The sequence below is a fragment of the Malaclemys terrapin genome, chromosome 17 (assembly GCF_027887155.1).
Source record: "Malaclemys terrapin pileata isolate rMalTer1 chromosome 17, rMalTer1.hap1, whole genome shotgun sequence".
Classification (NCBI taxonomy): Eukaryota; Metazoa; Chordata; order Testudines; family Emydidae; genus Malaclemys; species Malaclemys terrapin.
The window spans coordinates 8,155,520-8,175,997 of record NC_071521.1 but is presented as its reverse complement, the minus strand read 5'-3'; the positions used below and the strand labels follow the sequence as shown (position 1 = coordinate 8,175,997).

The 20,478-nt window shown below is 48.3% G+C and overlaps 1 protein-coding gene across 2 annotated transcripts in view; it reads left to right on the top strand.

The window, feature by feature from the left end:
• The window catches only part of RXRA (retinoid X receptor alpha), a 229,459-nt gene that overhangs the window by 168,283 nt on the left and 40,698 nt on the right, over nt 1–20,478 (top strand). The window lies entirely within an intron of this gene.

Here is a 20,478-nt window from a genome sequence, read left to right as displayed (position 1 = left end):
TCATTTCAAAGGGGTGACGCAAGGCGAGAGCAGGTAGCAGCAGATGCTATTGGCCAGTGGCCTGGAGGAAGGCAACAGGAAAGCCCATATCAAGGGGTGAATGCGGGGCTAGCGTTTTAGGTACAAGGCTCTCGGATTAAATATATGTTGGGTGACAAGCACTGTAATCTGATTTGGCCCATCCTTTTACAGATAACCTGATCTGAAATGATGTTAAATCCTGGGAAATTGGTGTTGATTATTAAACGGGACACTCTCCAGATACAAATTGTGTGTTTAATAAAATGCTTTCCCTGTAGCACTTTAGATTAGTAAAACTGAAAGAATGTTATCAGCCTAATTTATTCCTCATCGTGCTGTTAGTTGGTATTTTGCACTTCACTAGCCTGAACTAGACTGGTTATTTTCATTTTCTCTTTATAGTCACTTTTACTTTTGATTCCTATGAACTTGCCCTGTGCTGTTGTGTTTGGATTTCCAGTATTGTAGGAAAATAGTTGAAACTCTGTTTTTCCCATGAGGAAGAATAATCATGACAATTTTTTTTTTTTAGTTTTTGTAAAAATTTCCCCCCTCCTGAAATTTAATTTTGGACCTGAATGATTGACAATGGCTCGTCAATGCTGCATTGGTCGGTGTGTGCTTATGACTTGAGAGTGACTATGTGACTAATCCTCCATTGGTAGCACTCCAGTTACTGATATCCGCACTCATTACATCTTCTGAGTCACATCTGCTGTGCTGACTGGCACATAAATCCGCTTCTTTACTGCTCTCTGTTCTGCGGAGTCACAATAGTCGTGGGAGAGCAAAGCTGCAGGATGTGTCTCTTTGAAGAGCAGTTAGTCTTGTCTGGAGCGTTAACTAAATAGGGCAGCGCTGAAGCTGTGTCTAGTGTTTAACAAACCCTGACAGGCTTGATTTACGGGGTCATATAAGGACCCACACATGCAGATTCTTCAAATGTCAAAGCCATCTCTGCTTGGGATGCTTTGGAGTTCCAAAGGCAACTGATTAAAAGGGCATTTGGATGGGGTTAGGGGGAAAGGGTTAGCTCTCCAGAGAGAGCAAACTGCAGAGTACTGAATTCCTAAAGGGAACCTTCCTCACCCCAGCAAACTCAACCCTGGGTGTCCGGAGTCGAGATTTCTGGAGGGGAGTGTACTGTGTTTTGCACCGAGGAGGGCTGGAAACTCTGGCAGATGTTCTGGGTTTTATACAAGGACTTTTTTTTATCACGGGGTAACCATGTATAATATATATATATATATATATATATATATATGGTCTTAATCAGACACAGAATGTACCTCTGATATGTTTCAGACATGAATCAGAGTGTGTGTGTGTGTGTGTCCCAGAGCATTTTGTTTAGGGCGCTATAGTTTTAACAGGAATGTTAGAAATCCGAGCATCCCTCTCTACGCTAGCAACAAGTCTGTATCTTCCCCATGTCGGGCAGCGGCAGAAAGGGTGCAAGTCACATTTGTTTTCTTGTTTAAGGGGCAGGGATTTTACGGCTGGCTCTGCAAACAGATGACAGCCCTCCCTCACAGTCAGACAAGAGGGCTCTACCTTTCAAAGGTAAAGCCAACTTTGAGGCTGGTTTCCTGAGCTTCCCCCAATGTCCCCTGGGGACGCTAACTTGACTGCACAGTAGGTGCGGTCCTGACAGACAACAGAGAGAAGGAGAGAGCACGCGATGTCCTGAATCAACCCTGTCTCTCCCAGGTGGAAAAGACCAAGTTCTGGGATGTGGACAGATAGACAAAGCCACCTGCTGGTGCGAAGAAAGCAAAACCGACAGGGGATATGGACAGAAAGGAGAAGAGGGTGGAAAGTCTTTGGACTTCAGGTGAAAATGCACTAGTGCTGCTGGCTGTGGGCAGTGCCAGGTATCTGGAGTGAGGCAGGGATTGGACTCAGGAGGACTGGTTGTTATTGGAGTTACATCTCAGCAGTGGCTGTAAAGAGTGTCTTAGGGTACGTCTACACAGCAAAAAAAACCAACCTGCAGCAGAACGTCCCAGAGTCTGGGTCAACTAGGGTTACCATACGTCCGGATTTTCCCGGACATGTCCGGCTTTTGGGGGCTCAAATCCCCGTCCGGGGGGAAATCCCCAAAAGCCGGGCATGTCCGGGAAAATCGGGAGGCTCGGCCGGGGCCTCTTTGTGCGGGGCCGGGGGCATGGTGCCGGGCCGGGCCCGCGGGGCCGGGAGCTGGCCCGTGGGGCTGGGAGCTGGGAGCCAGCCCGCGGGGCTGGGAGCCAGCCCGCGGGGCTGGGAGCCGGGCCCGCGGGGCTGGGAGCCGGGAGCCGCCGGCCCGCGGGGCGGGGAGCCGGGCCGGGGTCGGGGAGCCGGGAGCCGGCCCGCGGCGCTGGAAGCCGGGAGCCGGCCCGCGGTCGGGGAGCCGGGCCGGGGTCGGGGAGCCGGGAGCCGGCCCGCGGCGCTGGAAGCCGGGAGCCGGCCCGCGGTTGGGGAGCCGGGAGCCGGGCCGGGGTCGGGGAGCCGGGAGCCGGCCCGTGGGGCTGGGAGCCGGGCCGGGGTCGGGGAGCCGGGAGCCGGCCCGCGGCGCTGGGAGCCGGGCCGGGGTCGGGGGGCTGGGAGCCAGGAGCCGGCCCGGGGGGCTGGGAGCCGGGGGTGGTCGGCCAGGGCCCGAGCCGACCCAGGCTGGAGCCTCCGGGGGCCAGCCTGGGCCGCGCCTCCTCCCCCCCACACTCCCCCTTACCTGCTTCAGGCTTCAAGCAGGGGAGGGGGCGGAGACTTTGGGAGGGGGCGGAGTTGGGGCGTGGGCGTGGGCGGGGTTGGGGGCGGGGCCGGGGCCCCCGGGAGTGTCCTCCATTAGGAGGCACAAAATATGGTAACCCTAGGTCAACTGACTTGGGCTTGCAGAGCTCACGCTGCAGGGCTAGAAACTGCAGTGTAGACATTTGGGCTCAGGCTGGAGCTCTGACTCCCAACACCCTGACCCCTCCCTAGGTTTCAGAGCCTGGACAATGACAGTGCTATTTTTAGCCCCGCAGCGTGAGCCCCCGTCAGTTTGACCCGGGCTCTGAGACTCACTGCCGTGGGATTTTTTTGGCCGTGTAGACGTGCCCTCCTTAAAAGCGTGTTGTGGCTTAGACTCTACAGGTGCCGTGTGAGGTGCTCGCAAGGATGTGTGACCTCTCAGTGCTCCTGCAAAACCAGCCTTCGTGTGTGAAAAGCACCGGAGGTAGCCAGGCTGGCGTTTGGCTGCAGGTGTTTGTTCTCTGCGGTGCTGCCAGCATAGGAAGACTCATCCCAAAGAACGAACCAACTCGCCTCTCTCTGTCACGTCTCCCCTCCATAGCCCCTTGCCCGCCGAGATACTCACTGGTGCATATTTGCAATCTGTGCTGGCATGATCCTGGGCCTGTAAAGCTGTGAAGGAAACAGTCCTCAGAGGAAAGGCACAGCTGCCATGCCAGTGTGAACAGAGTGCTGTCAGATTGCATTAGCGGTAACTGAGGGGCGTTGCATTCTTTGCTGGATAAAAGTTGCTAGTCAGGAGGTCAACTCTATAACTTGTACTCACCAAATTTTTCCATTGCGAGAATAAAAGTGACTAACAAAGGCCAGCTCATCTACTGTATATTCAACAATGGCACTTGCTTTTCAGCGGAGAGATGTGGGAACGTTTTCAATTTGCAGTAAATGTAATGTCGTCGGCTGGGATTGTCTATGGAGCCTGTTAAATTTCATTGGGAACTAGGCGCCTAACTCCCCTAGGCTCTTTAGAAAATCCAGGTTAATTTTATTTTTATTTGTCCTGAATCAAAATGGAGCCCAAAGGTTTTGGTTCTCAGGCCCTCTGGGATCTGGTTTTCCCCTGGAAGTGTCCATTAATGTGAGAGGGTTACTTCCGGAATCGTCCGCTCTCCCTGAGATGGTGTCACAGGGTGAGCTGGGGCTGGAAAAGGGTTAAGGCCTCAGAGCTCTGGATGACGTGTCAGAAGCCCAGAGTGGGCACCGAGTATAAGAGGTGCTGTCCTCCGAGCAGGAAGGAGAATATACTGTGAAAGACCTGGTGCGGGGCGCTCTTGCAGTGGGCAGGTGCCTGGGTGGGGAAGGGCAGTGGCCGGGGGTCTGGATTGGGACTGGAGATGAGTGAACTGGGGCCCAGGAGGGACTGAGTGGGTTCAGATCAGCAGGACGCCTCGCTAAGAGGAGCTTAGCACAGCCAGGGGACCTGGGCTCCAGGAGAGTCGAGTGGAGGCAGGAACAGAAAAGGAACGGCTTGCACCTGGGAAGGCTGAGGGACCTCTTTGTCCTGCTGTGTCTTAATAAACCTGGCCCCAAGAAGGGGAATGTTCCTTGAAATGTGGTTGTGTGGGCATCCATTAGCGAGTCAGAGGGGAAACCGAGGCAGCACCCAGTGGGGGTGGGGCATGCCGCTGTTGCAGATGGATTTAAGTGAAATGGTTTGATGCTCAAACAATGGACCCAGCTGCTTGGCCATGGTGATCTGTGGCTTTTCTCGTTTTCTTTCTGTTGGCTCTGCTGAACTGACATCCTGTAAATCAGGTGACTATTAAATTCCTACAATTACGGCAATTGCCCGGGCAGCGCCACTGTAAAATTGTAGGTCCATTAATTAATTTCTAAACGGCAGTGGAATTCCCAAGGGAGCGCATACTGTATGCCAGCTGTGTGAGGACTCTATTAATTCATCTTGATTAACATTATCACAACGTATACCGAATGAATCCATAATAATCAGCCAATTATTTAAAAGTGTGACAGATGGGACCTTCATAACCCTAGAACTGAACTCACGCACTACTGGCAGACTGATCTTATAGTGCAGTGTGTATATTATGGAGGGCTAGGAGAAAGAGGAGAAAGTCTTTGTGTTTAGCATATGTGATTAGTAGACGTTCGGGGCCAGATCTTCAACTGAAGTGAATCAGCATAACAGAGCTCCATTGATTTCCATTGAACTATCCCAAGTTGCACCCGATGAGGATCTGACCCATAGTAAATAGCTATTTGGTGCCATATTGATAACAGACCTGGATTCTGTTCTTGGCACTGCACTGTGGCTCAGTTGCCCTCTCTGTGAAATGGGAATAACACTACTCCTTTGTAAAATATTTTGAAGTCTGTGTGTAAAAACTGTCTGTAAATGAGCCATCCATCTGGCTCAGATATACAGTTCCAAGAAGCATCGTCTGCTCATTTTGGAACGGTCTTTTCACTTTTTTTATTCCTGAAAATAAGTTAGATACGGTTCTGGTTTTCAAAAGTTCATGGGTGCAGTTATGCATGCAAAGAGTGCACATGCAATTATTGATCGAATTTGCTCATGCGGTTACTGCAATGGAGAGAGGGAATTGACCATTTGCATGTGAGATACACATCTGGCCATTTGCCCACATACGCATCAGTGACAATTTGCATATATAGACGCAATAATTGTGCGCAAAGCAAATACATACGGATTTTCCACATGCAACTCTGAGCCTGCATCTTTGGGAATGAGGTCTTTGCTGTGACTTGGTTCCCTTCTACCCATTTCCCATCTGAGACCTCTTCCCAACTCACTTTTCCCATTGCTCATCTTACCTACCAGCACCACATTCCAACATCTGCTCTTCCTCACTGCATCTTCCTCCCTCATCTATTGCCTGCTCATTGTGACTTGACATCATACTCAATATCTGATCTATACAGTCTGATATCTCTCTAATTCCCCTCCTCTCCTCCTCAGCTCTAGTTTTGGCTGAAATTTTGGGCTGGTTTGTATGATCAGCCCCATTTGTCCAGTCTCCTAATCTAAACAGCTACATCTTATTCACAATAAAGCCAGTGATATGGGCCTTAATTCCATTCAAAATATGTTGCTCCAGAGACCACATTTATGGCAACCGAAATAAATACTTGATTCCTGTCGCCCCAACAGTATTTATATGCCAGGGACGTGCGGTAAAACCCTCTTACCAAGATCTCTCGCTCTAACAGAAGAATAACACAACGGTAAATCATTTCCCACGTGGGGAAGGAGAATAATGTTGTGACCAGGGAATCAATATGAGGAGTGAGAGAGAGACGTAAGCCACACTTCAATAATGGAAATTTATGCAAGAGGAAAAACCCTCTTATATAAATAGCTGAGGAAGGAAACATGCTTATTTAAGGAGCCTAAGTGCAGGCATGCCATTAGACAGCTGGTGGAAGACACAAAAGGGGACGGGCCCTAAGAATCCCTCTGTCAAAGAGTACTCAGAGAGGGGAAACTTATGGGATTGAACTCAGTGGAAGTGCAAAGAGCAGCTCGCGATAGAGATGGCAGAGCCTTGTTCATGCCCTAAGCAATGTCTGACAGCATGGGAAGGATTGAGACGCTCCACATTGGGGAACCTGTGTTTTATATCATTGGCAACATCAAAAGGCAAGAGGGTTGACGTTTAGAATGAAAATTGTCTGTACTCTGGGCTTGGTGTTAAAATTTAAGGCTTTGCCTGTGCGGTGTTATTAGTTTAAGGGAGGAAAAGCATATAAATGGAACATTTCTTCTGGCATTTAAGTCTCTTCTCAAGGCTGCCTATTGATAAATTTAAGTAGGATATCGATGCTAATATCCATGGTGCACTTGCCTTATTGATTCGGAGACACCGAAGCTGCAATAAATGATTAACTGAAAGTGTTGTTTGCCATATAAATTACTGCCAGTGGCACAAGCCGTTGTTTTCTGTACTTTGTCTTCTGCTAAGTATCAGACATTCACCAAAACTAAGGTTACCATCCCGAAAGCTTCACCCATGCAGAGGATATTGTGGTGGGGTTAGTGATTTGCATCAAGTAGTATAGCTCTCGCTCCTTGACGTCAGTTTTCGATGCTTGGAGAATCAAATTCAGCCCTGAACTCTGAATTGAATCCATAATATACATGCGTGCGCACACACAGATCCCTGGTGCTGCCAGCCTGGGAGAGGAGGTGGCATTGATGGAGGAATGAGCACTCAGCTAATGACTGCTGCAGTGAGGGAAACTCTGAAGATGCATCGTTTTGTTGTGTGTCTCTTCTCCGCAAACAGCCCACGCACAAAGAGCTTCTGCCCCGGGTTTGACTATGGTGTGGAGAAGTGTAATGGAACTCTACCAGGCTCCACTCACAAACAAGACTCGATTTAGAGGAAGGATGGTCTTGTGGCTAAAACAATGGACCGGGACCTGGGAGATCTAAGTTCAGTACGTGACTCTGCCACAGATTGAATGACCTTGGGCAAATCACTTCATCTCTTTCTGCCTTAGTTCCCCATCTCTAGACCACAGAGTAATAATATTACCTACCTCCCACCCTGTCTCTCTATTCTTCTTCAAGTGCAGGGGTTCTCAAACTGGGGGTCAGGACCCCTCAGGGGGTCGCGAGGTTATTACTTGGGGGTTCACGAGCTGTCAACCTCCACCCCAAACCCCACTTTGCCTCCAGCATTTATAATGGTGTTAAATATATAAAAAGTGTTTTTAATTTATAAGGGGGGGGGGTTGCACTCAGAGGCTTGCTATGTGAAAGGGGTCACCAGTAAAAAAGTTTGAGAGCCACTGTTCAAGTGCCAGTCCCTATGCGTGCTCCACACCTGGATGCGCATGTGCCCCATGCGCCCGAGTCCAGAAATTCTAACAGGCGGTGTCACATACACAGTAGTTCACCTTGTGCTCCGGGCTGAGGGCATAAGAGGCAGTACGGGCCAGTGCCTCTCCTGTTCCTTTTTACTGCCTCATGGGGTCCCTGTGGCCACAGATTTCTCCAGCTTTTATCCTTATACTCTGTAAATAAATTTGTGAGTAGTTGATAGTTTATATTCGCATAGCTGGAATTTTTAATATAGTTGGTAGAGTTGGTCTTTCCCCCCATACCGTGGACTTCCTCCCCATGCTCTGGGACTATGCCCCGAGTCCCAGGTTCAAGAATTGTCTCTCCTGCCGTTTCTCTTTCTCCGTGAGCAATGATCAATTTATCTATTATCAATTAAAGAGAGAGATACCGATCTCATAGAGCTGGAAGGGACCCTGAAAGGTCATCAAGTCCAGCCCCCTGCCTTCACTAGCAGGACCAAGTACTGATTTTGCCCCCGGTCCCTAAGTGGCCACCTCAAGGATCGAACTCACAATCCTGGGTTTAGCAGGCCAATGCGCAAACCACTGAGCTATACCTCCCCCATGATCACCCATGCTGTCTCTGTTGTTTGGGTCGGACGTACATTGCCGCAAAGTGCAGCTCCTGTTGCTCTTTTCTACCGCGAACTAGCAAAGCTTGTGAGCTCAGATTCGGAAAATACCTTCTCTGAGGCTTCACTCTGATCCAGGCCAGGGTAGACCTCTCCTGTACATCGGCCCCAGCAGACGAGCAGCGCCCCTCTGAGCACAAGCTTAGGAGCGGAGTCTGCAGGTGACTCTTCCCCCCACGCAGAAGGCGGCCAAAAGAGGCTCTTGCATCCCCCCAGAGAGGCTGAATTTCTTTTCTCCCAAAATTGCAACCTGCAGAAAAAAAAAAACACTGGCGCACCCAACTGCCGTGAACTGGCCCAGATCGATTCTTGTTCCTGATGCCAGCTTTCCAGAAAACCAGGGCGTTATTCTGCTGTGTTTTCTTCCTGGCGGGGCAGTGCCTAGGAACTATGTTTCTGCTGTTTGCATGTCGTCACCATTAAACTTCATTTCAGTGGAACTGGGTGACCCAGTGTCAAAGGGGTCCTGGAAAGGAGCCTCTCACAGCCTGTGTTAATACACCTCTACCCCGATATAACGCGACCCGATATAACACGAATTCAGATTTAACGTGGTAAAGCAGTGCTCCGGGGGGGGCGGGGCTGCGCACTCTGGCGGATCAAAGCAAGTTTGATATAATGCGGTTTCACCTATAACGCGGTAAGATTTTTTGGCTCCCGAGGACAGTGTTATATTGGGGTAGAGGTGTACTTTCCAGTGCACGGCCAGACTCTTGCGGGGGGTCTTGCTGGTAGTTGAACTAAGGGTTCCTTTTAGTTCTGAATGCCGGTCTGGCAAGAATTCACTATCAATGTGCAGTGTGAGACAGGAAGTCAGAGAGTCAGCCCCCTGGAAAGCGATGCTACCACTGTCCACAGGGGCACACTCCGAGGGAGGTGAGCCTGGGGAATACCCCTCTCTCTCCAGAAGAGCTGAGCTCCCGTGTGTTGGGAATGGGGGAAGCCGAGTGATCTCAACAAGGGATGGAGCAGTTAGAATAGCCAAAAGCCAGCACTGGGTCTAAGAATGGTTTTGCTTCTCCACATTGGCCCCAGACATTCATTTACCTAAGTCACGGCCACCATGCATTTTGCTTGTTCTTCGACAACCACATGTTCTACTGAAATGGTAGATGTGGCCTGCCCAAGAGGCCTTCAGTAGGGTGCATGGAACATGCAGGAGGGAATAGGGGTGAAGGCCCTTGAGACAAATGTGTCTCTGATGACTTAGTGGAGTTACACCAGGGATGGATTAGGCCCCTTGTGAGTTTCTCGTATTCACGTTGGTTGGCAGCTTTACAGCTGTTCGAAAGAAGGGCACCTTTCTTCTGAGAGGGATTTCAAGTGCTCCTGATCCCTGGAATTCATTTCACTGTTGGCTAGAACCGCCGATTCATTTCTCTTGTTTGGCTCTCTCCCTCCGTCTTGTCTGCCTGATAAATGTTGCTCTCTGAATAAGATTAACCGACGTGTTACCGGAGGTGCCACTGAAATGCTCCCAATGGATGCAGTTACTGGCCATCACATTCTATTTCATCATAGTTAGCCTGAATGTTGGCTGGTAGGTTTCTGTCCTTCTCTCTCCTAGTACAAAATCTTGACCTGTACGTTCTGTACCATTTTATATTCCTCTGCAGCAAACCGAGGAAGCTACCACTTAGCAGAGGGACATGTATCCCTCCTAGATCTGGGAAAATACAATAGAAAGTACTAGGTGTCGTTCGACCCACTGTGCGTGGACACCATCCTTCTGATTGAACTTGGAACGAGTCTGGATGCTGCTTGGCTTTCCTATCCAACACCACCAGGCTTTGTAGGCAGCTTGGTGGAGCTGGGTGCGTGCCCAGAATTATTGCTTGCTTGGTTTGTTTTTTTAAGTATCCATTCTTTCTGTCTTTAGCCTTCTCTTTGAGGCAGTGCCTCGCCATGGCAGGACACTGTTGGTAGGAAGCACACAGCATCTTCAGTGCTTAGATTTCTCTCTTGGTGACTTTGGATTGGTTAGAGTCTGAAATAGGCAGTACGGTGGGCAAGCAGTGAACCCTGGAGAATGGGCCTTAAGGAAGAGTAGTGGCTCTTCAGTTCAGATGAGCTTGAGCATCTTCTGTTATCTTTGCATGCACAAAAGTTTCCTCTAAAATTACCTCAGTGTTTCCCAGGGACGTTAGGTCTAAACCAGAAACCCCATATGGAGAGTCCTTAGGTGCTGAGAATGAGGTTTGGGGGCTCCTTTTCCTGTGGCAGATAAACACAGGGGGGTCAGATCTTCAGCAGGTGTGAATCAGAGTGGCTGAGGTTCTGGCCCAGTGCCTTTCCAGAGATGGACAGCAAGATGCCCTCTGTGTCTGAGCTCTGCTTGGTACAGTGGGTAGGTGGATGGGTGGGGGGAGGGCATCAAGGAACCAGTTACAGCTCCTTTATTCTGTGCTGGCCCAATCCTGGCATCAACTAGCGCCACGTAGGAGCTGCTCTAACCACTATCCCTAGCTGAAGATCCCTAAGGGACCTAATACCAGGAAAGAATCTGTGTAGCAGAAAGGAACTTCCCCACAGCCATTCCCACCAAGCCCGGGCCATGCCCCCATGCCAGTGTGTGGAGTGGCTGGTGAAGAAGCTGTCTCTGCCAGCTTTACCATACTGGGGAGTTCCACCAGGAAACTTCTTTGCTGACCCAGCTATGGCCTGTATGCATCTGCTTTGCACTGCCTGAGCAGCACAGCGTCCAGAGCATAACAAGGAATTGGGCCAGGCTTGCCGTCCAAGCAGCACTGGAGATAGGGCAAACTCCACTCCTTTTCCTTGCTGTGCATTCCTGTCCTGTGTGATGATATCCCACGGCATCCAATCCTGGAGAATCTGCTGCGATCGCACAAACCAAGCAGGAAATACCAGTCGGGAGCCCTTTCTCATGCTCCCTCCGGCAGTCCTGGGACAGCTCACACAGTGCAGACTTTGGGAAAGCTTCAAGATGAAGCTCAGGGCCATATCCCCCCCACCCCATCCCTTCCTCCCTGTTACAGACTTACCTGTTTATTGGCATCAGTGGTTCCCGACTCTGCAAGAATTCTCTCCATTTCCCATGTCCTGAGAACCCCAATTTGTTAATTCTGGGGACCCACCATCCCAGATCATGCTATGATTTTATTGTTATACATTTATATCGCGCACCCTCAGTGCACACGGCACTTTACGTAGCGAGTGAAGAAGCCACGGCTTCAGCCCTGACATCCCGACTCCGCTACTGCTAAGCTCCAGCACCCTGCTCTGACCACTCGAGCAGGGTGTTCTGTTCCCCCAGCTCGAGACCAGAAAAGTCCTCGCCCACCTCCACAATCACTGCAAGTTCCATTCTGCATTGCTGCAAAAGAAACCCACGCTCATTCCCAAAGGCATGCACCAGTGACATGCCTAGTTACCGGCTTTGTGTTTGGAAAGAGATGTGTCCATTCAGGATCAGGGCCCCATTGTGCCAGCAGAGAGAGGGAGAGAGACGTGATCCATGCCCCATAGAGTCTACAATAGAGCAGCAGGGCTTTGAGGACCAGGGGCATTCTCCCTCCTGTAAACTGTGTGATCCCTGACTCTAAACATTCAATAAGCTTCCCAGACTAGGACTGTCTTTCCCCTTCTTCTCGCTGCATATTTCCTAAGGCTTGCAGTATGGTTTGCATATTGCTCCACACTCCCCCTTCGGTGTTAGCCCACTGAAACTGAAGGAGTTAAACCGAGGATGGATTTAGTGACGCATTAAGTTACTTCCGCCTGCAGTTTCGAGACCTCTCTGTGACTCCTTTTCTCCTAGGAATTTCTCAAATAAATCACTGAGTTTATAGTGACCAAACTTTCCCCTTGTTCTATCCTAAAATGGCTTAGTCAGAGCTCAGCTCCTGCAGTAACACAGTTGCCGTTGACCCATGCCTAACCTCCTTCTCCTGATGCCCCGGCTTGTGCATCAACCCCCCTGCGAATCACACACGCTCAGGAAATCCTGGGACGTCCACAGCCTGGCTGTCTTCTGTCGATTCGTTTCAGTGGCAGCTGGCATGACTCGGGGCGGGGGGAGCAAAAGGAGTCCAGAGAGAAATAGGGAATTCAGCTTTCCAGCTTGTTGTTCTGCATGAATCTAAAAGGAGGCAAATGGCCATATCCTACTGCAAGAGCAAAGTTCAAGAGAGAACAATTATTTATAGCTGTAATTTTAGACTGCAAAATTCTGTCCTTTCAGTTTAATGTGTTTGTTACTTCTGTCCGTCTGATGCTTTGTTCTTCGAACCATGCCATTAAAAATTCTAATTCTCATAATAATACAACTTTAAAGGGACACTATTGTCAGGTTGAAAAATCACATCCATCCCTCCATCTCCTTAACCTGCGCTCCTGTGTTACTTTTAACTATTGATGCGGTTTGTTTACATTCTGCGCTTCACTCAACTTTGATGACAATAGATTAATAATTTTCACTTTTGTTTACCGTCAGTTTCACTTGTTGCTTCCCAGTGCTGCAGCATTTGCAGGGGGGATGTTTAAATCCATTTTTTAAGAAGCCTTTTCATTTAAAAAATCATGACCATATTTCTATTAACTTTAGATTTTGCATAACTTAAAAAAAACACATACAAATTTTGGGTCCAAGTGACAGGACGGAGTTACAATTTAACTTTTTATTTCTCAACTTTTTTGCATTTCCAGCAATATAAAGCCCTATCTTTGAGAGAGGCATATTTCGTTCATAAGCCAAAGAAAAAGGAATTTAAGGCTGAATTAGTTAACTCAGGTACCACCGTATTTTTTAGGGATACAGGCACTCCCGGGTCAAAGAGCCCCAAGATTCCTAACAATATATGGCTAACACCTAACTTCATAAAAAAGGCAACAGAACACAATACATTCCACCTGCCGTGGAACGGAAATCCCCGATAACCTGTCCCTCCCAACGCTCCATAAATAAAACAGCCACCCTCTCACAGAAGGCTAGAGAGGAAACTAAATATTCCTGAGGCTGTGCCCTGAGGATGCCAGCAAAGGACATTGACTCACAAGGAGAGGGGGAGTATTGCAAAAGGAGAGGGGATGCTGCCCCTGCCCCTGCCGCTGTCTATTCGTACTAATGTCCTGGGATGCTGGGTCCTTCCAGTTCTGCTAACTCATAGTTGCAGTGAGGGACATAAAACAAATACTGAAGTGAGCTGGATGGTCCAATGGTTGTGTTGCTAGTCTGGGACTCAGGAGAGCTGCGTTCCATTTTCTGTTTTACCACAAACTTCCTGTGTGACCGTGGGCCAGTACTCAGTCAATCCGTGCCTCAGTTTTACCATCTGTAATATGGGGGCACTCACATCTCACAGGAATGTTGTGAGGATAGAAATATTGCGAGGCACAGAGATCTCCTGCTGATGGGGCTATGTAAGTACCAAAGATAGGCTGGTAATAGCAATGTCCAGAAAGGATGCACTTCACCACTGGATTGTCTTCTTTTTTCATTTGCTCTCCCGGTGGATCCTTATGTCCACCATAGAACTATAGTTGAGAGATTGGGATGGTAGCAGGAGAGGATCAGGCAGCACTAGGGAAAGAGGGAGAGACAAGAGAGAAAATGTGCATCCCATCGATCATCCACTGAGGGCCTTTTGCCCATGTGATGGAGATGGATGTAATCCCTGGCATGAACGGCTCTGGCTAATCCAACACCCCAGATTCCCCCATGCTTTCTGTCCCTGCACTTCTCAGTTCCAGCAGCAGAACACAGCCGTGCAGAATTTCTATGGAGACTATTTGTCTTCAGTGACATTTTGGTCCCAGTGGGCAGCCCTGCTGAAGGAGTGAGAGAAGCTCTCTCGGACAGGAGCAACAGGTTGGGTTCTCTGGTTGTGTGCTGTCGCTTCAGGATTCTGGGGAGAGCTGAAAGAGAAAATGGATTAGACAATCGCTTGGACACCAGTCCTGGGGTGTAACCGAGGCTAGATGCTTAAGTACGGCCATCCTTGCTCACGTTTCTGGGGTTAAACTCATCACCAGATGTGAGGTCAGGGAGGGATTTTCCCCCAGCGTACGTTAGCAGGGACCTTGCCTTTTATCTGCTTCTTCTGGGGAATCATCTGTTAGGATCCAGTAGACGATGACCAAACCACCATGGCCAGACACGGTCGGGTCTGCACAGGGACCATCCCCACTCCACTCCCCTTCCCTTTGTATGCGGTTTGCTAGCTTTATGCAGACATTATTGAAGGCAATGAGTGACAGGTCTTCCCCCTCCGCCTCAGCATTCTGTACTGCTCCCTAAGCCCTGCCTGGTGGACAGAGCTTGTGCCGCTTAGCTCACCATATTGACTGGGTGGGCACAGCCAATCAGCAGTCAGAAACTTGTTCAGGATGTGTGCAATTCGGTTGTGTCCAGGAAACAATCTGTAGCGTAGAGGGACTTGACCACTGATGCTTGGTTATCGTCTCGGGTTTGGGAGCAAGAGACCTGGAACTGTGAGATCTTACCAAAGCTAGGAAAGCTTTCTTCTGAACTTCAGTGTTTGGGTGTAGTATTAACCTCTGGGCTCTTTACCACCTGAAACTCTGCTCCAGGTCCCTTAACAATGGCTGGTACATTCTCACAAGGGTGTCTGCAAACAAACATACAGCAGCTGCCGGAAAACAGTCCCTCCACACAATGGCCGGTGGACTTCTTGGAGGTGCTTGGGCAGTTGTGTTATTTTGGTCTGCGAATACCAAAGGACAGTGGGCCGATTGTCCTTAGTGCTGATCGGCGATAAATTGAAGTCCCCCTGGAACAGGAAGCTGTTTGTCAAGAGCTCTCAAAGCCATTTCTGAAAACATGTGGGCAGCGGTGTTAAAAATAGGGACCGAGGAACAGCTTTGCTAGGCCCATCTCTTGCATCATTTAAAACTGGACTAGATCATGTATCAGTGAATATACTGCTAGGGGCGGGGGGGGGGGCGGGGGGGGGGGAAATCCCAGCAAGCCTTTTCCATCTCTGAGCGCTATGATTCTTTGATCACTAATCAGTTGTGTCCTCTCCACTCAATAGTCACGCCTCCAAGAGGGCCACATGCTATTGCAAAATAGGGCAGATTGATGGGGTAGTGAGAAGAGACATTTTCAAACAAAGATCTAGGACACGTGTTAGCTCAACTTTGGTATCTGCAGCTATTGCATCTCCCTGGGGTATTTCCAAGCAATTGGTAATGGCTCTGATATTAATACAGCCTGAAAGTGGGAATTGGGCTAAAAAATATAAGGGCGAGATTGAGAGAAGAGGAGGAGCAATGTGGATGGAGAAGAAACGTACCATGGAACGGAGATAGGGTTTAAGCATCAAGGAGGGCATCCCTGCTCCTGTGCCCCTGCACTGAACGGCTGGTTGGAAAGTCAGTAACTCACGTTCATACACCATGCACACACCCGAGTGCAGCACGCGGCTTTGGTCATAGCTAGGAAAGCAACAGCAATAACGTGTTCGAGTGGGATCGGAAACTAGCTCAACGCAGTGACACGAGTGGTCAGAAGAAATGGCATGAAAGAGAAGGGCTTGGTAAAAAGAAAAGGAGAGAAAGGAAAGGCTGAGGAAGGGGAGGAACCAGGTGAAAATCCCCATTGTTGATTCAACACTGGGTGTGATCATACTTTATGCAGCAACTGGACTGCTGTCCTGCACCACCAAAATCTGTTCTGAATCCAGGAATAGAATTTCTCAGAAGTACTCTGTTCCCCTGTGGGTGGGGACCTTGGCCCAGGTCCTTAAGCATAATTAGGTTCCTAACTGCCACTGAAATCAGCGTGTCCTTGTGATTGTGTTATCTCTAAAGCTCCATGCACAGCTAATGGCACTATACATAAAAACATTTCCCTCTGACTGCTGTACAATAGGTCTGTTTCGTAATAGATTGCACTTCATTACCCCAGAAACATTCTCTCCATCTCTCTGTCCATCTATCTATCTTTTCACATCATGCCCATCCCATAGCAGGATTGAGTGCTGAATCCTATGAAAAGCTTCAATTCCATTAGATTCGTTTTCGGTGAGAGCAAAATGCACCGAGAGAAAATAGCAGCACCCCTTCCAAGTTGTTATTCCTATAAGTACACATTTTCATCTTGGAAAAAAGTGCTTATCTGTATTAGTGCGGGATAAGTGGTAATTACAAGCTACCATAGCCTGTTGCTTTTCCTGAATAAACAAACAAATGCTGTAATATTAGCACTAATGGAGGCTCTCAAAATGCTTCATTCTGGCAACACTGCTGGTGGAAAATCCAGTCTCCTTTTGTCCCCATTGCTTCCCTCATTAAAATTCTTCTTGGACACAAAAGCCCTTTGGGACGTTGAATCTGGCTTTGCAAACGGCAGGTGGCTTTGATGCGGTGCCCAGGGACATGGATGCAAAGTCCATGTGGTGGAACGGAACGTCACGCACATTGCTGTTGGATGGTGCCACATTTGTGAGAGACCTTAATGGTATGTGCAGGCAGGAGGGGACTAGATCTTCTAGCCCCTGCTTGGAAGTGGCTTTGCCTGTTACATCTTCCTCCCTGCTGACCTCCTCCCCTGAAACTGAAATGGACAAAAAGGAAAGATGAACGTAGTTGCACAGCAAAGCTTCTCATGGAGTCAGGAAAAGCAGCCAAGATCGAGCCCAATGTAGCCTGAATTCTCAAGCAAGATTGTTGGTACCAATGGGTATGTTACACAAACTGGGGAGCAGTCTGAGGCCTGACCTAAGCAGATGGGTTCTTAGGGTACTCCATCCAAAGGGGTATTGAATCGGCACTGCAGTTCCCATGGAAACTTGCGGATAAGTCAGTCGTAAATCACCGCTTTCCAGCATCAGAGACCCTCCCTGTTGGCCTTCTCCATTCCAGCAGCATGTCACCTGCTGCTCAGTCATACGTCTTTGGGTCTCTCATAGACCCCCAGGACCCTATGCTCTCAGCTCCCGGGACACAACTGCAGCTGATGCAGTTGAGTGGGGAGGTGTTGGGTTCTGGGCTGCATTTTGGCTTAGAGGCACCTGTCAGACCTCACTGAGCAGAAACAGGACAGTCCTTTCAGAGGATGGGTTAATACAGATGAGAGACTGGGTGAGTTACTGAGCTGCATGCTTAGCGTGCACCCTCATTAAAGAGCACCAGGCACTGATAGGTCTGATGATGGGAACCATTAAGGTTTCATCTCAGAGTACTGACTAAGAGGGGGACTTGTCTGGGAATTGGTTATCCAGCCCCTTCCCAGATCAGAGGGCAAGGCACAGGCAGAGAGAAGAGTATAAGAGTGGAGGGACCTCACTCCACTGGCAGAGCACCTTATGTCCTAGCGGTTTAGGCATCTTCAGTCCCAACCTCAGAAGGTACGTCAGCTCTTTAGAAGACACCTCAGCTCTTTGGGGCAATATTGCCAAACAAAAGTGCTGAAAAATCGTGAGTCAGGCTCCACAAATACTGAGATTGGGGTTAAAAATCATGATTATTCGTAATAATATCTTTGGAGCTCTGGTCAGTTGCCTTTCAGTTTTTGAGCCTGTAGGGATCACATTTTCAAGCTTTTCTCTGCAACCACGGGGGCTAAAATCTTCCTTTTCTTTTTCATTGAGAGCTAAGATTCTGGTGTTTTCACATGATTCCAGGAGCTGGGGCTTTCAGATAATCGTGAATTATCATGAGATGCATTATAAAATCACAAGGGTTAGTGATGCTGCAGGTGGTAACCAATATTTTCCCTTTCCTGTTTAAAGCTCTAATTGTAACCTCTTGTTCTTCCCTAGCAGCTGGTGGATTTATTACTCAATCATACCCTCATGGTGGTAGCTCATCTTCACATGCTCTAAAAAATAGCGTCTTGTTATTAATTTCACTCTGCAAGGAGAAAATATCTGCCTATTCAAGTGATCAGGAGAAGTATTATGGGAGGGAGTGGGGGTTATTTTTTCCTGAATCTTTCTAGAAGCCACCTTTTATTCTGTTTCCTTGCTTCTCACTGGTTGCTTAAGAACAAAACTAGACCAAATAACGTGGGCTAAAGGGATGGCTGCGAAAAATATTCTGTAAAGATCTTGGTAGACTTTGTACTTGTAGGTCAGAGGAAATCTTATAAAAAGTTCTCTCTTGTGTATAATGACTAGTGCTGTGTGGAGGATGGAAGTTCTATTTCACAAAGGATTTTGAGATTTCCAAATCTGATATTGTTCTGACTTGGAGCAAAAATTGAATATTTCCATATTCTCCGCAAAGAAAATTCTGAGAAGAAAAATTGTTTCGGGTTGATTGAAACGTTTCATGTTGATTTTGACTTTAAATTTTTTTTAAGTCTTTTCGAAATAAAAAATCAAAAGATTTTGTTCTAAAAATGTTGCAGTGGGCTGTTTTGACTGTGTTGGAACTTTCCCTCCCTCCCCCAGTTTACTACTTAAATGAAATTCTGACAAAATTAACCTGATTTTGTGAAAGATTTTGATTTAGACAGAACTGCATATTCCAATGGAATATGATTCCATTGACGTTTCTCCACCAGGTTTATTAATGACAGTTACTTTGTTATGTACCACTCTAGGGTAGAACTTTGACTTTGAATAAAGAATCATTTAAAAATATATTTGAATCAAATCCCAGATTAACCCTAATTAGAGATGGAAAAGGCCCACTAAATCAACAAAGCCAGGATAACATAACACAAGAACTAGGGGTCACCAAATGACATGAATAGGCATCAGGTTTAAAACAAACAAAAGGAAGTATTTTTTCACACAATGTACAGTCAACCTGTGGAACTCCTTGCCAGAGGATGTTTTGAAGGCCAAGACTATAACAGAGTTCAAAAAAGAACTAGATAAATTCATGGAGGATAGGTTCATCAATGGCTATTAGCCAGGCTGGGCAGGGATGGTGTCCCTAGCTTCTGTTTGCCAGAAGCTGGGGATGAGAGACAGGGAATGGATCACTTGATGATTCCCTGTTCTGTTCATTCCCCCAGGGCACCTGGCATTGGCCACTGTCGGAAGACAGGATACTGGGCTAGATGGACCTTTGGTCTGACCCAGTATGGCCGTTCTTATGTTCTTATGATACAGTGTCCCCTGACGGAGGGATATTAAAACTGAAAGAATTCCCAGTTCTCAGTCACGCATCTGATTCATAGGGCATCAATGTACTCAAAAGATTGCTGCTGATGCTGTGTAATAAAAGGCTCCTTTCATGAGATGGGGTTCCTGGTCTTGAGGGATGCGAAACAGGGTATCCGCTGATTCCAGACCCAGTTTGGCTGGTTGAATCCTTCCCCGCTCTGATCAGCAGTAGCTTTGTGCAGAGTGGAAAGGGCGTGATCTGCAGCCCCTTGCTCATTATTACTATTTTTATTACAGTAAAGGCTAGAAGGGCCAACTGAGATCAGATTCCTAGTGGATAAATACACAGCACTAGATAGTCTTTGACCCTGAGAACTTACGATCTAAACAGAAAAGACAGACTAGAGGGGGAAGTCGAGGACCAGAGAGGGGAAATAACTTGGCCAACTTTACACAGCAGGTCAGAGTCCAGAACAGAACCCAGGTTTCCTGAATGCCAGGCCAAGGCCCAATGCACTGAACCACACTGTCTTGTCTTTCACCTCTCACATGTGATGTAGGGGAGAGAGACACAAAACTAGCCCCTCTGGAGCTGAGAATTCTTTTTCCAGTTTGCCATGCGGTATTGTTGCAATTCCCCACACGATTCCCGTTCCAGTTGTGCTGCCTAGTGACGTGCTGCTGCGCGGTGGTGTTCCCTTGGGATGTTGGGTTGTCGCCACTGTACCCTGAAAAACCACGAAGGATCGCTCTGTGTCTTATCCAGGGTGTGAGCTGGATGTGCTGTGTACAGTAGAAGGGCCTGAAACGCAACGTCTGTGTCAGAATCCAGACCCTCCCCAGGTTCAGCGGGGTTCACTTCTAAGGTTTGTTTCAGCCCTATCATAGAGACTGGACTAGCCACGAAGTCTGGAGCCGGTATCAGTGGTGTTCTGACCCAGAGTTTTGGTTCCCGCACTATTCCTTTATCGAGATGTACAGAAGTTGCACAGTGTGCTGGGACAGGCATCCTGCAGCTGTATTGAGAAAATACTGAGAAGTGCTAGGATCCAGGTCCTTTGCCTCCTTAAGAGAGTCACATTCCTAGGAGAGAGGACAGTAGGGTTACAAGCTCATGAGGCCTTCCCTACACAACTGACACACTTGGAGACAGCCCTCCCTTAACGTCATTGCGTAGTGTCCCG